We start from the raw sequence: 18,285 nt of genomic DNA, 5'->3' as shown, positions 1-18,285 counted from the left end.
TCCGCAACGGATCATTGAGCAATGTGCTTGTGCCTTTCTGTCTCAGCAGTCACCTCCCCTACACTGTAGGGATCCAAGGTGTAGTGAGTAGACATCTGAGTTCTGTTTGCCTTTGTGAGGTTTACTATCATAAGCCTTTCCAAGGAGAGTACACCTGGTTTCAGGAGTAAATAATCTACTCTGATCAATAGAGTTCTGGATAATCCTTCCCCTTACATTTAATAACAGCTTCTGCTATACTTGCCATGTCTTATGGGCTTGTATCCTTAATATGTATCATCTGAAATGTGATTGTTGGCACTTCAATCAAAGAGACACTTGTCAGGCTACAGAGAACAAATCCTGGAATAATGTGACCCAAATTTCTCATTGCTTTATAAGAATAGATTACTATCACAAAATAATCAGCACTTTGGTCTTCTGTGGCCAAAATAAGTTGATGAAATTCCTCACAGCACGTTGGTGGGTACTGAAGACGTATACCGGGGATTTCTTCACTTAGCTGTTTAATTCCACACATGAATAAAAGATGACAGAGTCTTTTATTTCGGTCTTTATCTTATCACCTACTATCATCTCAGAATCTTGGCTTGCTTCTCGTTCCTGAAACCTAACATACTCAGAATCATAAGGCAAATATTTTGTAAGCTCTTGAGGTATTGCAAATACGTCAGCTAGAATTAGTAATAGAAGCACTTCACCAGCCCCATGCATCTCAGTGTGCGATACGTGTTTCCAATGGTTTCTAGAAGAAAAGTATCATTAGGTTGTGTTTTGTTTACTATACATGAATCTTATCTCTTCTAGGTTTGCTAAAATGTAACCATATTTGTCCATAAAGAACCCACACCCTTCCAAATAGTTTTCTTTACATTCGACGACCTTTATATATTCATTTCCCCTTCCAGATTTTTGAAAACTGTCAATTTGTCTTTGATGAAACACCAGTTTTCCTCCAAATTTTCTCTCTTGTGACCATGACAACTGTCATTTCTAAGAAATAGTCTAACATTGTAGTCTAAAGTATATGAAATTCATAAGTTTCTCTCTACAGACCTTTATTAACTTTGATGGTTGTTATGGCTTCCATTAGCTCATCAGAAAATAAAATGGAAAGCTGCTAACCCAGAGAAGAAGGTAGAGAGTTAGCCAAAATGCCGATCCAGAAGAACTTATCCCAAATGAAAGAAAAAGATAAAGGCCATGGACAGAGATCTAAGCAAAACATATAACATGTTTATTGGAGAATGTAAAGCAACAACCATAAGATACTCACTGAACCTAAGAAAAGAATGGAAGACATCAGTGAGACGCTAACAACAGAGATCAAAGAGTTAAAAAAAGAATCAATCAGATTGGGGTGCCTGGTTGGTTCAGTCAGTTAAGCGTCCAACTCTTCGTTTCAGCTCAGGTCGTGATCTCACAGTTCCATGAGTTTGAGCCCCATCTGTGCTGATGGCATGGATCCTGCTTAGGATTCTCTGTCTCCCTCTCTCTCTACCCCTCCTCAACTTACGCTGTCTCAATCTCTCTCCAAATAAATAAATAACTTTTATATAAAAAAAGAATCCATCAGAGATGAAGAATGCAATAAATGAGACTGGCAACAGGCTTGATGCAATGAACAGCAGACTGGAAAAAGAATGAATTATTGGCCGAGAAGATAAAATAATGGGCAAAAATTAAGCTGAACAAAAGAAAGGAAGATGAATATTCAGAACAATAGACAGGAAATTCAGTGACTCCATCAAAAGTCATAACATTCATATTATAGGAATCCCATCAGAAGAGAGGGAAAAGGAGGCAGAAAATTCATTTCAAGAAATAATAGCAGTAAACTTCCCTAATCTGGGGAAGGAAACAGACATCCAGATTCTGGAGGCACAAAAAACACCTATCAAAATCAACAAAAGCAGGCTCACACCAAGGCATATTCTAATTAAATTTATAAAGCATAGTGATAAAAGAAACATCTTAAAAGCAGCAAGACAAGTCCTTCACTTACAGGAGAAAAACCCATAAGGCTAGCTGGAGATTTCTCAACAGAAACTTGGCAAGCCAGGAAGGAAGTGGCATGATATATTCAAAGTGCTGAATGGGAAAAATCTGCAGCCAATACTCATCCCGCAAAGCTATCATTCAGAATAGAATGAGAGATAAAGAGTTTCCCAGACAAACCAAAACTAAAGGAGTTCATGATAACTACACCAGCCTTACAAGATAGACTGAAGGGGACTCTGAGGGCAAAGCAGAGGCCAAAAGTGTCAAAGACAAGAAAGGATCAGAAAATCTCCAGAACAATGACAAAACATGCAATAAAATGGCAATAAATACCTATCTATCAATAAGTACCTTGAAAGTAAATGGAACAAATACTCCAATCAAAAGACATAGGGTGCCAGAATGGATAAAAAACAAAAACAAAAACAAGACCCATCTATATGTGGCCTGCAAGACTCTGCAGATCTAAAGACACTTCCAGATTGAATGTGAGGGGTTGGAGAAAACATTTATCATACAAATGGATGTCAAAAGAAAGCCCAAGGGTTAATACTTATATTGGACAAACTAGACTTTTTGTTCTTGTCGTTTTTATCCTGCTTTGCTATCAGTGTAGAACTGGCCTCGTGGAATGATTTTGAATGTGTCCCCTCTATTCCATTATTGTAAGATTTTGATTAAGGTTGTCATCCATTATTTCTTTTTTTTTCAAAAAAATTTTTAGTGTTTATTTTTGAGACAGAGAGAGACAGAGCATAAATGGGGGAGGGTCAGAGAGAGAGGGAGACACAGAACCGGAAGCAGTCTCCAGGCTCCGAGCTGTCAGCACAGAGCCCGACGCGGGGCTCGAACTCGTGAACCACGAGATCATGACCTGAGCCGAAGTTGGAACTTAACTGACTGAGCCACCCAGGTTCCCCCATTATTTCCTTTTAATGTTTGGTAGAATTCACCAGTGAAGCCAGATGGTCTTGGGATTTTCTGTGCTGGGAGATTTTTGATTCCTAATTCAACTTTCATTCTTGTCATGGGTCTAAGAAGATTTCTTACTTCTTGGATTCAAGATTCATGATTTTATCTTGGTAATTTGCACATTTTAAAGAATTATCTTATTTCTAAATTATTTGATTTGTTACTATATAACTGCTTATAGTAATCTGTAATCACACTATACTTCTGTGGTTATCTGTTCTATTGTTTTTCCCTCCATTTCTCATTTTCATTTTTGAGTCTTCTCTCTCTCTCTCTTTTTCTTTTCTTTTCTTTTTTTTTCTTTTTTTTCTTTTTTTGCTTAGTGTAGTTAAAACATTGCCAAAATTTGGGTTTGTTTGTTTGTTTGTTTGTTTTTGGAAAAAATGGTCATTACTTTAAATATTATGTTATTGTTTATTCTAGTTTCTATTTTATTTCTGATTTTTCTTTCTTATTCCTTCATCTATTAAATTTCAGCCAAGCTCCTTCTTTTTATAGTTCCTTATAGTGTAATGGTACAATGCTTATTTGAACTCTTTTAAAGTTTGGTTTTTTTGTTTATTATTTATTTATTTTAAGAGAGAGAAAGCGTGAGTGGGAGAGGGTCAAAGAGAGAGAATCCCAAGCAGACTCCACACTGCCAGCACAGAGCCCCATGTGGGGCTCGAACTCACAAACTATGAGATCATGACTTGAGCTGAAGTTGGACACTTACCCAACTGAGACATCCAGGTGCCCCTGAACGTTTTTTCTTAATACAAGCATTTATGGTATCCATTACACTCTATCATCTGTTTCTGGTGCATCCCATAGGTTTTGGAATATTGTGTTTTCTTTTTGATTTTAAGACATACTTTGACTTGCTGTTCGATTTCTTATTTGGCCCATTGCTTGCGCAGTAGTGTGTTGTTTAATATTTATATATTAAATATTTATTATTTATTACAAAAAAAGAAGGAAAAGAAAATGATATTGAACTATTTGAAAATGGTACCATATTGAAAACCAACATAGAAGAGTATTTCATAAATTTTATCACCAAAATCAACAAACACAGTTGCAAGATGCTCCCAAGGGAAATATGCTTTTTTTCACTCTAAGTTTTTTTTAACTTCCTCCTTTGCATAAACTGCTGTTGCTGAAGAGATCATGTCAAATTTTGTTTCTGTTTCTCCTGATTCCAACTGCATCTTTATATTTAAGAAGTTTTGGCTCACCACACAGAGAACTAAGAAATCCACGCTTATCTGATATGTACTCAGAGGTTCATGGAAGTACCTGTCCATCACATAGGCCAAACCAGGTTCCACAAACCAGGAATGAGGAACCAAAGGAGTCTCATTGTTTTTGTGCTCAAACACATAGGGTGTTCTGCACCGGAAATTCCAGCTCTACAGGCAACATAATGACAATCAATTCATACCTTTCAGTACTCACTCTAAACGTTAATGGACTAAGTGCTCCAATTAAAAGACATAGGGTAACAGAATAGATAAGAAAACACTATATAACTCTATGCTGTTTACAAGAGACACGTTTTAGACCTAAAGACGCCTTCAGGTTGAAAGTAAGGGGATGGAGAACCATCTATCATGCTAATGGTCGCCAAAGAAAGCCAGAATAGTAATACTTACAGCAGACAATCTAGATATTAAAATAAAGACCACAAAAGATGAAGAAGGGCATTATAACTTAATTAAGGGGTCTATCCACCACGAAGATCTAACAATTGTAAACTTTTATGCTCCAAATGTGATAGCACCCAAACATAGAAATCAATGAATCACAAACGGAAAGAAACTCACTGACACTAACACCAGGATAGTAGAGAACTTCAACATCCCATTTATGACAATGGACAGATCATCTAATCAAAAAACCAACAAGGAAACAATGGCTTTGAATGACACATGGGATGGGATGGACTTAACAAATATATTCAGAACATCTCATCCTAAATCAACAGAATACGCATTCTTCTCAAGTGCACATGGAACATTCTCCAGAAGAGATCACATACTGGGACGCAAACCAGCCTTCAACAAGTACAAAATGATCTAGAACATATAGTGCATATTTTCAGATCACAATGCTATGAAACCCGAAATCAACCACAAGAAAAAAACTGGGAAAGATGACCAATACTTGGAGACTAAAGAACATCCTACTAAAGAATGAAGGGGCTAACCAAGAGGTTAAAGAGGAAATTAAAAAGTACATGGAAGCCAATGAAAATGATAACACCACAGCCCAAAACCTCTGGGACACAGCAAAGGCGGTCATAAGAGGGAAGTATATAGCAATCCAGGCCTTCCTAAAGAAGGAAGAAAGGTCTCAGGTGTAATCTTACACCTTAAAAAGCTAGAAAAAGAACAGCAAATAAAACCCCAATCCAGCAGAAGACAGGAAATAATCAAGATTAGAGAAAAAAATCAATGCTATCAAAGCCAAAAAACCCAGAAGAGATCAAAGAAACCAGGAGCTGGTTCTTGAAAGAATGAACAAAATTGATACAACCTTAGTCAGTTTGATAAAAAAAAAAAAGGAAAGGACCCAAATAAATAAAATCAAGAAGAAAAGAGATCACAACCAACACTGCAGCAATAAAAAAAAATAAGAGACTATTGTGAGCAGTTATATGCTAAAAAAAATGGGAAGTCTGGAAAAAATGGACAAATTCCTAGAAACCTATAAACTACCAAAACTGAAACAGGAAGAAATAGAAATTTTGAACTGGGCAGCTGGGTGGCTGAATAGGTTAGGCGTTTGACTTTGGCTCAGGAAATTATCTCACAGTTCATGGGTTCAAACTCCCGGTCGAGCTCTATGCTGACAGCTCAGAGCCTGTCGCCTGCTTCGGATTCTGTGTCTCCCTCTCAGACCCTCCTCTGCTCATGCTCACTCTATCTCTCTCTCTCCCTCTCCATCTCTGTCTCTCAAAAATAATTAAGCATTACAGTTTTTAGTTAAAAAAAATAAATAAATAAAAAGAAAATTTGAACAGACCCATAACCAGTAAAGAAATCAAATTAGTAATCAAAAATCTCTCTAAAACTAACAGTCTGGGGCCAGGTGGCTTTCCAGTAAAGAAGAGTTAACACCTATTCTTTTGAAGCTGTTCCAAAAATAGAAATGGAAGGAAAACTTCCAAACTCATTGTATGAAGCCAGCATTACCTTGATTCCAACATCAAAGACCCCACTAAAAAGAACTTCAGACCCAATTTCCCTCATGAACAAGGATGCAAAAATCCTCAACAAGATACTAGCCAACTGGATCCAACAATACATGAAAAGAATTACTCACCATGGCCAGGCCGAATTTATAATGGGATGCAAGTCTGGTTCAATATCTGCAAAACAATGTGATACATCACATCAATAAACGAAAGGACAAGAACCACAGGATCTTCTCAATAGATGCAGAAAAAGCATTTGACAAAATACAACATCCTTTCTTGACAAAAACACTCAAGAAAGCAGGGATAGAAGGATCATGCCTCAAAATCATGAAAGCCATGTAGGAAAGATCCACCATTAATATTATCCTCAATGGGGAAAAACGGAGAGTTTTCCCCCTAAGTGCAAGAACAAGACAGGGATGTCCACTCTCACCATGGTTATTCAACATAGTATCGGAACTCTTAGTTCTCAGCACTCAGACAACACAAAGGAATAAAAGGCATCCAATTCAGCAAGGAGGAAGTCAATCTTTCACTCTTCCCAGATGACATGATACTCTATATGGAAAACCCAAAATATTCCACCAAAAAACTGCTAGAACTAACACATTAATGCAGCAAAGTAGCAGGATATAACATCAATGAACGATACACCAATAATGAAGCAACAGAAAGAAATCAAGGAAACGACCCCATTTACAATTGCACCAAAACCCATAAAATACCTAGGAATAAACATAAAGCAAGAGGTAAAAAGTCTATACACTGAAAACTATAGAAAGCTTATGAAAGAAACTGAAGAAGACACACACAAAAGGTAAACTATTCCGTGCTCCTGGATTGGAAGAATAAATATTGCGAACATGTCAATACTACCCAAAGCAATCTACACATTCAATTTCAAACAACACAAGCATTCTTCACAGAGCTAGAACAAACAATCCTAAAATTTGGAACCACCAAAGACCCTGAATAGCCAAAGCAATCTTGAAAAAGAAAACCAAAGAAGGAGGCATCAAAATCCCGGACTTCAAGCTGTATTACAAAGCTGTATTCATCAAGACAGTATGGTACTGGCACAAAACAAACACTCAGATCAATGGAACAGAATAGAAAACCCAGACATGGACCCACAAACGTATGGGCAACTAGTCTTTGACACAGCAGGAAAGAATATCTGATGGAATAAAGACAGTCTCTTGAGCAAGTGGTGCTGGGAAAACTGGACAGCGACATGCGGAAGAATGAACATGGACCACTTTCTTGCACCATACACAAAAATAAACACAATATGGATGGAAGACCTCAATGCAAGACAGGAAGCCATCAAAATCCTCAAGGAGAAAGCAGGCAAAAACCTCTTTGACCTTGGCCACAGCAACTTCTTACTCAACACGTCTCTGGAGGCAAGGGAAACAAAAGCAAACATTAATTATTGGGACCTCATCAAGATAAAAAAGTTTCTGCACAGGGAAGGAACAATCAGCAAAACTAAAAGTCAACCAAGGGGATAGGAGAAGAAAGTTGCAAATGACATATCAGATAAATGGTTAGAATCTAAAATCTACAAAGAACTTCTCAAACTCAACAGCCAAACAACAAATAATCCAGTGAAGAAATGGGCAAAAGACATGAATAGACACTTCTCCAAAGAAGACATCTGTATGGCTAACAGACACGTGAAGAAATGCTCCACATCACTCATCATCAGGGAAATACAAATCAAAACCACAATGAGATGCCACCTCCCATTTGTCAGAATGGCTAACATTAACTATTCAAGCAACAGCAGATGTTGGTGAGGATGCAGAGGATCTCTTTTGCACTGCTGGTGGGAATACAAACTGGAGCAGCCACTCTGGAACGCAGTATGGAGCTTCCTCAAAAAGTTAAAAAGACAACTACCTTATGACCCAGCAATTGCACTACCAGGTATTTATCCAAGGGATACAGGTGTGCTGTTTTGAAGGAGCACATGCACCCCAATGTTTATAACAGCATTATCGATAATAGACAAAGTATGGAAAAATTCTAGCTGTTGCCTTAGATGTTCTGAGGAAGCTATTACAAATACTTTCCTGTATAGGTAGCTTGTGTGGTTCCTTCTACAGGATGCTGTATAGGCCAGATTTTGCAGTGATTTGGGCCCAGATGATGAGCAGTGTCTTCCACTGGGAGCTGGAGGGATTTCCTTAAAGCTGCAGACTATGAAAATGTTTCATACAGCCTCCTAAGATTCTGAGATTGCTGTTTCAACTGATGACAACATGGATGTTGGCTACCCCAGACCCAAAACTGCGAACCCAAGCTCCTCTGCCAAATTCTTGGGATTCTTCCCAAGCCTCCAGGTTTCCTAGAATGGGCAGATCCAACCACTTATGCTGTTTACACTGTCTCACTAGTGCAAAGATGGAAGAATCTTTTCATGGACATCATCAGAAGTAACTTAATGAGGCCTGCTATTTCCACTGAAGATTTCAGTGGTCACTGTTGCCTTTCACTGATCCAATCTTCAGACCAGGAGCCCCTTATGGCTTGTTTCTTCCAGTGGTGTTTGCCAAGAAGGGTGTCCAATTCAGTGAGATCTCCAGCAGACATTCCAATGCTGTGAGCCTCGATGTGCTGCACTCTTAATGGGTCAACAGGAGTCAAACAGATGCTCTATAGGGGCCTCCCCTGCTGCCTCTGAGATGGTCTGGTGATGAGAGGAGCTGATCATCTTGACTGACAATCATCTTGATTCCCCAGACTGCGGTTTGGTCTTCTAGTGCTTCATAAAGGAAATAATAAAAAGCATTTCAGCTTTCATTTTCAAAATTAATTTGTAACGGTGACAGTGATGATAACTAAATAATGTAACAGTTTGTAATGAGTGTGAATATGGTGAATTGTGCTAACTCAGGATCAATAAAACATGGTTTTTACCTTCTCCCTTCTTTAGTATCTAGCATAATCATTCACAAATTTTGGAGTGAATTTAAGATCTGGGAAACTTGGGAGTGATGTCGCCAAAATAACAATGTAGGAGACCTCCATTCCATCACCATGATCAACAGACAGCTATCCATGAAAAAACAAAAAATTGGCTCTGGAAGAGCCCAAGAGTCCTCCTAAGAAACTTCAGCGACACAGTGGGGCAAAACAAAACATAAACAAACAAACAAACAAACAAAAAACAAAAACAAATTGAGAATAACTACAGAAAAAGAATAGGACACTTCATTTTGCCTGCATCATCTCATCCCTCAAGTTGGCACTGCTCAGTGCCAAGAGGGAAGTTCCCAGCTAACAAGAGTCCCACTTACCAGAAAAAGAAGAGCAGGGTGAGTGACCAGTTTCCATTGCCTTTTGGAAGGTCCCACTTCAGTTTCATCCCACCCAGAGACCAAAAGAGCTGACATGTACAGAGGAACAAAAAACAAGTGCAGGAACTACTCATAGAAGCCATGCAGCAGGACCTACTCTCCAGAAAAACCCAGCAGCTTTTGCCACTGAATAAATCAGTGACCAACTTAGCCTCCATGGAACCCCTGCAGTTTTCATCAGCTTTCACTCCACAGGTACTGGCATTCACTGATACCAGTTTCCTGAGTCTCTTCCCACTACTTCCCCTGTCCTGTTCCCATAAGGGCCTGGAAACTGCACCAGCAGCCATCCCAGGTCTCTGTGGTTGCACAAGTGTAAGATGCCAGCCAGCCTAGGCCCCTGAGGCTGACCCACCACCAGGTGTGTACTTGGGCTAGCCCACTCTGCTGTGCACTTGCACACAGCCAGCCTGCCAACTGTCACTGTCCTCCACTGTAGTGTGCATGCCTTGGGGGAAGACTGTGGAGGCACAGGAGAGGACACCAAAAACCAGGGCTTCTGCAACTGCTTGTGGGCTTGAATTAGGCCTTGTCTTCTGTCACTGGCCTGTGCCACTATAATCACCTGCAGCTAGTTTCTCCAGCTGTGCACCCACGCACCGCAGGCTTGATTTCTGCCAAACAGTCTAGACTGTTGTACACCCATGGCAATACCCAGCAGCCACAGTATGCATGCCAGTGACTTGTAGTTAGGTCCGTCCATTCATGCCTACCCTGACCCCCACCACTACAATGCATGTCCGAGTGGTACATGACACTACCCAGGCACCTACAGCTGGACCCTGAAGCCAAGTATGTCACCACAAGTTCTGGCCACCACCACTACCTGCCTGGTCCCTAACCACGATATGTGGAGGTGCCACTGAGAGCCCCAATTGCCCTTTAAACCACTATGGACGCCTTGAACGCTTGCCAAGGACCACAGTGTTGTAGATGCTGTGGATCCCAGTGGCCTGAGCCAAAGACCCAGTGTCATCCACACCCTACACTTGGGGTCCTGCGTCAACATGCCCACTCTGAGGTGAAAGTCTTACCTTATCAAAGTCAGGCCATAAAGTCCAGAAGAGGTGACTACTTCTTCAAATGCACAGATGTACAAAATGCTATAGGAATCACAAAGAATTAGGGAAACATGTCTCCGCCAAAGTAATAGACTAAACTTCCAGTAACTGGCCCCAAAGACATGGAGATCCAAGAATTGTTCAACAAATAATTCAAAGCAGTTGTTCTAAAGATGTTCATGGAGCTATAAGAAAACACATATAAGCAATTTAACAATATCAGGAAGACAATACAAGAAGAAACTGAGAAATTCAACAAAGAGTTAGAAAATATTTTTAAATACAGCAATAAGAACTTTGGGACTTGGTGGAATGCAGTAAATGAAGAGTTCAGTAGAGAGCTTCACTCTCAGACTTGACAAAGCAGAATAAAGACTCAGTGAGCTGAAACACAGATCATTTGAAATTATCCAAATAAGGAGGCGCCTGGGTGGCTCAGTCAGTTAAATGTCCGACTTTGGCTCAGGTCATGATCTCGCAGTTTGTGAGATTCCCCCATCGGGCTCTGTGCTGACAACTCAGAGCCTGGGCATGCTTTGGATTCTGTGCCTCCCTCTGTCCCTACCCCTCTCCTGCTTGTGCTCTGTTTCACTCTGTAATAAATAAACAAATTTTTTTTCAGAAATTATCCAAATCGGAGAGTAAAAGGAAAAAAAAGAATGGCAAAGAATAAAGAAAACCTATGAAACTGAAGGACCCCACCAAAAAACAAAACAAACAATGTATCATTGGAGTCCCAGAAGGAGGAGAGAAAAAGGGATAAAAAAGCATATTCAGAGAAATAATGGCTAAGAACTTCCCAAACTTGGGGAGAGATTTGGACGTCCAAGTTTATGAAGCAAATAAATCACTACGAAGTTTCATTCCACAAAAATCCTCTCCAAGACACATTATAATAAAACTGAATAAATCAAAGACAGAGAAATAAGTTAAAAAGCAATGGGAGAGAAACAAAACAAAACAAAACAAAACAAAACTCCAATACCAGGTAAACCCCGTAAAGCTAAAGCAGATTTCTGAGCAGAGAGCTTGCAGGCCAGGAGAGAGTGCAGTGATATAGTCAAAGTACTACAAGAAAGAAACTGCCAATAAGTAAGACTTAACTGGCAAAGTTGTCTTCAGAAATGAAGGCAGAATAAAGACTTTCCCTCACAAACAAAAGCTGAGAGCTCACCACAGCTAGACCTGTCTAGCTCACATGGTGGGCTTCCAGGCACCATGCCGAGTGAGTCTTCACCGCTTCTGGATCCCTGGGGCGTGTTGTCAGACTTTCCTATTGAGTCCCCATGGGGAGAGAGCCTTAGCTACGGTTACGGCTGGGTCCAGGGATGTCGCCAGGGCCGAAGAGACTCCGGTCTTGTGATGTCCTTCGAGGGCTGAAGTGAGGGCCCATGCGACGGGGCGGCTGAAGTGTACAGTTAGTGTTCAAGGCCGGCATAGGTTTCGGTGGAAGGTCCTGGTGCGGCGTAGGGTTAGGGTTAGTGGTCTCCCAAAGGGCTGAGTTGAGGGCACAAGGGAGGGTGCGGGTCAGGATCAGTCTTTGCCAAGGCCACACAAGTCGATGGGCCCCTGGTCGGGGAGGCCTCAGGATTCCTCTCTGGCAGCTGCAGCCGGGCCTGGGAAACCACATGCTGAGCTTCCAGTTTCCATGCTGAGTGAGCCTGCACCGCTTCTGGACCCCAGGAGCATGGTGTTGTCAACTTTGGTTTTGGGACCACATGGGGAGAGAACCTTGGCTAGGGTAAGGGTTCGAAAGAGGGAGGTCGCCAAGGCAGACGCGACCCCGGTATCGTGATCTCCCATGGGGGGTGAAGTGAGGGCTCAGCCGATGGAGCGGCTCAAGTGTACATTTAGGGTTTTAGGCTGGCTCGGTTTCGGTGGAGGGTCCCTGTTCAACGTAGGGTTAGGGTAGGGTTAGGTCCAAGGAGGTTCCAGGCGACGAACCTACAGCAGGGCAATGGGCTCCCCGAAGGTCTGAATTCAGGGCACAAGGGAGGGTGCCATTCAGGATCAGTCTTTGGCTGCTAGACCACACATATCGATGGGCCACTGGTCGGGGAAGCCTCAGGAATCCTCTCGGGCAGCTGCAGCCAGGCCTGGCAAACAACATGGTGAGCTTCCAGGTTCCATTCCGAGTGAGTCTGCACTGCTTCTGGATCCCAGGCGCGTGGTGTTGTCAACTTTGGTATTGGGAACCCATGGGGAGAGAGCCTTGGGTAGGGTAAGGGTTAGGAACAGGGAGGTTGCCAGCGCGGAAGCGACTCCGATCTCGTGATCTCCCTCGAGGGCTGAAGTGAGGGCTCAGGTGTACGTTTTTGGTTCGAGACCGGCTTAGGTTTCAGGGGCGGGTCACAGTTTGACGTAGGTAAGGGTTAGGGTTAGGTCCCAGGAGGCTCCAGGCGCTGAACTCACAGCAGGGCAGTGGTCTTCCGGAAGGGCTTATATAGGGCACAAGGGTGGGTGCCGGTCAGGATCAGTCTTTGGATGCCAAGGACACACACGTTGATGGGCCCCTATTCGAGGAGGTCTCCGGAATCCTCTCAGACACCTGCAGTCTGGCCTGGGACACCACATGCTGAGGTTCCAGGTTCCATGCCGAGTGAGCCTGCACCACTTCTGGACCCCAAGCGCGTGGTGTTGTCAAACATGGAATTGGGTCCCCATGTGGAGACAGCCTTAGCTAGGTTTAGGGTTCGGTCAGGGACGTCACCAGGGCTGTAGCGCCTCTCGTCTCTTGAATTCCCTCCAGGGATGAAGTGAGGGCCCATGCGAAAAGGCGGATCAAGTGCAGGGTTAGGGTTCAAGGAAGGCTTAAGATTCATTGGAAAGTCACGGTTCCAGTTATGTTTAGGGATAGGGTAAGGTCCCAGGAGTCTCCAGGCGCCGAACCCACTGCAGGAAGGTGGTCTTTATGAAGGGCTGAGTTGAGGGAACAAGGGAGTGTGGGGTCAGCATCTGTCTTTGGCTGCCAAGGCCACACACGTCGATGTACCCCTGGTCGAGGAGGCCTCCGGAATCCTCTCAGGCAGCTGCAGCCGGGCCTGGGAAACCACATGCTGAGCTTCCAAGTTCCATGCCGAGTGAGGCTGCACCGCTTCTGGACCCCAGGGCAGTAGTCTCCCCGAAGGGCTGAGTTGAGGGCACAAGGGAGGCTGCCGGTCAGGATCCATCTTTGGCCGCCAAGCCACACACGTGCTTGGGCCCCTGGTCCAGGAGGCCTCCGGAATCCTCTCGGGCAGCTGCAGCCGGGCCTGGGAAACGACATGGTGAGCTTCCAGTTTCCATGCCGAGTCAGCCTGCACCGCTTCTGGACCCCAGGCGCCTGGTGTTCTCAGACGTGGGAATTGGGTCCCCAAGGGAAGGGAGCCTTAGCTAGGGTTAGGGTTTGGCCATGGACGTTGCCAGGGCCGAAGCGACTCTGGTCTCATCATCTCCCTCCAGGGCTGAAGTGAGGGCCCGTGCCAGAAGGCGGCTCAATTGCAGGTTTAGGTTTCGAGGCAGGCTTAGGTAACCGTTGAGGGTCCCGCATCGCGGTACGGTTAGGGTTAGGGTTAGGTCCCAGGAGGCTCCAGAGGCCGAACCCACAGCAGGGCAGTGGTCTCCCCGAAGGGCTGAGTTGAGGGCACAAGGGAGGCTACCGGTCAGGATCCGTCTTTGCCCGCCAGGGCCACACACGTCGATGGGACCCTGGTCGAGGAGGCCTCCGGAATCCTCTCGGGCAGCTGAAGCCAGGCCTGGAAAAGCACATGCTGAGCTTCCAGGTTCCATGCCGAGTTAGCCTGTACCGCTTGTGCACCCCAGGCGTGTGGTGTTGTTCCACGTTGGAATTGGGTGCCCACAGGGTGACAGCCTTAGCTAGGGTTAGGGTTCGGACCAGGGACGTCGCCAGGGCAGAAGCGACTCTGGTCTCGTGAACTTCCTTGAGGCCTGAAGTGAGGGCCCATGCGACAAGGCGGCTCCAGTTCAGGGTTAGGTTTCGAGGCATGCTTAGGTTTCGGTGGAAGGTCACGGATTGGTGTAGGGTTAGGGTTAGGGTTAGGTTCCAGGAGGCTCCAGGAGTCGAATGCCCAGCAGGGCAGGAGTCTCCCCAAAGGGCTGAGTTGAGGACACACGGGGGGCTGCCGGTCAGGATCGGTCTTTGGCTGCCAAAGCCACACACGTCAATGGATCCCTGGTCGAGGAAGCCTCCGGTATCCTCTCGGACAGCTGAAGCCTGGCCTGGGAAACCACATGTGGAGCTTCCAGGTTCCATGGCGAGTGATCCTGAACGGCTTTTGGACCCCAGGCGCGTGGTGTTGTTCCACGTTGGAATCGGGCCCCCTCGGGGAGACAGCCTTAGTCAGGGTTAGGGTTTGGCTCAGGGACGTCGCCAGGGCCGAAGCGACTCTGGTCTCAAGATCTCCCTCGAGGCCTGAATTGAGGGCCCATGCCACAAGGCGGCTGAAGTACAAGGTTAGGGTTCGAGGCAGGCTTAGGTTTTGCTGTAGGGTCCCAGTTCAGGGTAGGGTTAGAGTTGGGGTTAGGTCCTAGGAGGCTCCAGGCGCCGAACGCACAGGAGGGCAGAAGTCTCCGTGAAGGGCTGAGTTGAGGGCACAAGGGAGTCTGCAGGTCAGGATCAGTCTTTGGCTGCCAAGGGCACACACGTTGATGGGCCCCTGGCCGAGGAGGCATCCGGAAGCGACTCTGGTCTCGTGATCTCCCTCGAGGCCTGAAGTGAGGGCCCATGCGGCAAGGCGGCTAAAGTGCAGGGTTAGGGTTCGAGGCAGGCTTAGGTTTCAGTGGAGGGTCCCGGTTCGGGGTAGGGTTAGGGTTAGGGTTAGGTCCCAGGAGGCTCCAGGCGCCGAAAGAACAAAGCAGGTGTCTCCCCAAAGGGCTGAGTTGAGGGCACAAGGGAGGGTGCCGGTCAGGATCCGTCTTGGGCTGCCAAGGCCACACACGTCAATGGGCCCCTGGTCGAGGAGGCCTCTGGTATCCTCTCAGACAGCTGCAGCCGGGCCTGGGAAACCACATGTGGAGCTTCCTGCTTCCATGCCGAGTGACCCTGCACTGCTTCTGGACCCCAGGTGCGTGGTGTTCTCAGACGTGGGAATTGGGTCCCCACGGGGAGGGAGCCTTAGCTAGGGTTAGGGTTCGGTCCAGGGACGTTGCCAGGGCAGAAGCGAATCTAGTCTCGAGATCTCCCTCAAGGCCTGAAGTGAGGGCCCATGCCACAAGGGGGCTCAAGGGTAGGGTTGGGTTTGAGGCAGGCTTAGGTTTCGCTGTAGGGTCACAGGTGGGGTAGGGTTAGAGTTAGGGTTATGTCTCAGGAGGCTCCAGGCACCGAACGCACAGCAGGGCAGGAGTCTCCACGAAGGGCTGAGTTGAGGGCACAGGGGTGGCTGATGGTCAGGATCAGTCTTTGGCGCCAAGGCCACACAGGTCGATGGGCCCCTGGTCGAGGAGGCCTCTGGAATCCTCTCGGACAGCTGCAGCCGGGCCTGGAAAACGACATGCTGAGCTTCCAGGTAACATGCCGATTTAGCCTGCATCGCTTCTGGACCCAAGGCGCGTGGTGTTGTTCCACGTTGGAATTGTCTTCCCACGGGGAGACAGCCTTAGCTAGGGTTAGGGTTTGGACCAGGGATGTCACCAGAGCCGAAGCGACTCTGGTCTCGTGATCTCCCTCGCAGCCTGAAGTGAGCGCCCATGCGACAAGGCGGCTCCAGTGCAGGGTTAGGGTTCGAGGCAGCCTTGCGTTTCGTGGAATGTCCCGGTTCGGGGTAGAGTTAGGGTTAGGGTTAGGTCCCAGGAGGCTCCAGAGGCCGAACCCACAGCAGGGCAGTGGTCTCCCCGAAGGGCTGAGTTGAGGGCACAGGGGTGGCTGATGGTCAGGATCAGTCTTTGGCGCCAAGGCCACACAGGTCGATGGGCCCCTGGTCGAGGAGGCCTCTGGAATCCTCTCGGACAGCTGCAGCCGGGCCTGGAAAACGACATGCTGAGCTTCCAGGTAACATGCCGATTTAGCCTGCATCGCTTCTGGACCCAAGGCGCCTGGTGTTGTTCCACATTGGAATTGGGTCCCCACGGGGAGACAGCCTTAGCTAGGGTTAGGGTTCAGAACAGGGACGTCGCCAGGGCCGAAGTGACTCTGGTCTCGAGATCTCCCTTGAGGACTGAAGTGAGGGCCCATGCCACAAGGTGGCTCAAGTACAGGGTTAGTTTTCGAAGCAGGCTTAGGTTTCGTTTTAGGGTCCCAGTTCGGGGTAGGGTTAGAGTTATGGTTAGGTCCCAGGAGGCTCCAATCGCCGAACGCACAACAGGCAGGAGTTTCCCCGAAGGGCTGTGTTGAGGGAACAAGGGAGGATGCAAGTCAGGATCAGTCTTTGGATGCCAAGGCCACACACGTCGATGGGACCCTGGTCGAGGAGGCCACCGGAATCATCTAGGGCAGCTGCAGCTGGGCCTGGAAAAGTACATGCTGAGTTTCCACGTTCCATGCCGAGTTAGCCTGCACCGCTTCTGCACCCCAGGCGCATGGTGTTGTTCCACGTTGGAATTGGGTCCCCACGGGGAGACAGCCTTAGCTAGGGTTAGTGTTCGGACCAGGGACGTAGCCAGGGGCAAAATGACTCTGGTCTTGTGATCTTCCTTGAGGCCTGAAGTGAGCGCCCATGCGACAAGGCGGCTCCAGTGCAGGGTTAGTGTTCGAGGTAGGCTTAGGTTTCGGTGGAAGGTCTTGGTTAAGGGTAGGGTTAGGGTTAGGGTCAGGTCCCAGGAGGCTCCAGGCGCCCAACCCACAGCAGGGCAGTGGTCTCCCCGAAGGGCTGAGTTGAGGGCACAAGGGAGGCTGCCGCTCAGGATCAGTCTTTGGCTGCCAAGGCCACACACGTCGATGGGCCCCTGGTCGAGGAAGCCTCCGGTATCCTCTCGGACAGCTGAAGTCGGGTCTGGGCAACCACATGCGGAGCTTCCAGGTTCCATGCCTGATTCTGAACGGCTTCTGGACCCCAGGCGCGTGGTGTTGTTCCACGTTGGGTTTGGGTCCCCATGGGGAGACAGCCTTAGCTAGGGTTAGGGTTCGGACCAGGGACATAGCCAGGGCTGAAGCGACTCTGGTCTCGTGATCTTCCTCGAGGCCTGAAGTGAGTGCCCATGCGACAAGTGAGCGCCTGGCTCCAGTGCAGTGTTAGGGTTCGAGGTAGGCTTAGGTTTCGGTGGAAGGTCTCAGTTAAGGGTCGGTTAGGGTTAGGGTTAGGTCCCAGGAGGCTCCAGGCGCTGAAAGCACAGCAGGGCAGGAGTCCTCCCGAAGGTCTGAGTTGAGGGCACAAGGGAGGGTGCCGGTCAGGATCAGTCTTTGGCTGCCAAGGCCACACACGTCGATGGGCCCCTGGTCGAGGAAGCCTCCGGTATCCTCTCAGACAGCTGAAGTCGGGCCTGGGAAACCACATGCGGAGCTTCCAGGTTCCATGCCTGATTCTGAACGGCTTCTGGACCCAGGCGTGTGGTGTTGTTCCACGTTGGATTTGGGTCCCCATGGGGAGACATCCTTAGCTAGGGTTAGGGTTCGGACCAGGGACGTCGCCAAGGTCGAAGCGACTCTGGTCTCGAGATCTCCCTCAAGGCCTGAAGTGAGGGCCCATGCCACAGGCGGCTCAAGTGCAGGGAAAGGATTCGAGGCAGTCGTAGGTTTCGTTTTAGAGTCCCAGTTCGGGATAGGGTTAGGGTT

General features: G+C 46.7%; 2 long non-coding RNA genes across 2 annotated transcripts in view; both read right to left on the bottom strand.

Moving 5' to 3' along the window:
- Positions 1–523: 523 nt before the first annotated feature.
- LOC122235118 lies at positions 524–6,328 on the bottom strand. The gene is made up of 2 exons (XR_006213249.1): positions 6,280–6,328; positions 524–745 (listed from the first exon to the last, which is right to left on the bottom strand). It is a non-coding gene; the product is annotated as an uncharacterized LOC122235118 (long non-coding RNA).
- Positions 6,329–8,238: 1,910 nt separating this feature from the next.
- Positions 8,239–18,285, bottom strand: part of LOC122235117 — a 48,151-nt gene continuing 38,104 nt past the window's right edge. Inside the window, exons 2-3 of the long non-coding RNA XR_006213248.1 lie at positions 10,554–10,765; positions 8,239–8,924 (exon numbers count right to left, since the gene is read on the bottom strand). This is a non-coding gene — a long non-coding RNA (uncharacterized LOC122235117). The remainder of the gene's footprint in view (positions 8,925–10,553; positions 10,766–18,285) is intronic.

The sequence above is a fragment of the Panthera tigris genome, chromosome F2, assembly GCF_018350195.1.
Source record: "Panthera tigris isolate Pti1 chromosome F2, P.tigris_Pti1_mat1.1, whole genome shotgun sequence".
Lineage (NCBI taxonomy): Eukaryota > Metazoa > Chordata > Mammalia > Carnivora > Felidae > Panthera > Panthera tigris.
The sequence above is the reverse complement of the archived record's forward strand: the minus strand, read 5'-3'. Positions and strand labels throughout refer to the sequence as shown.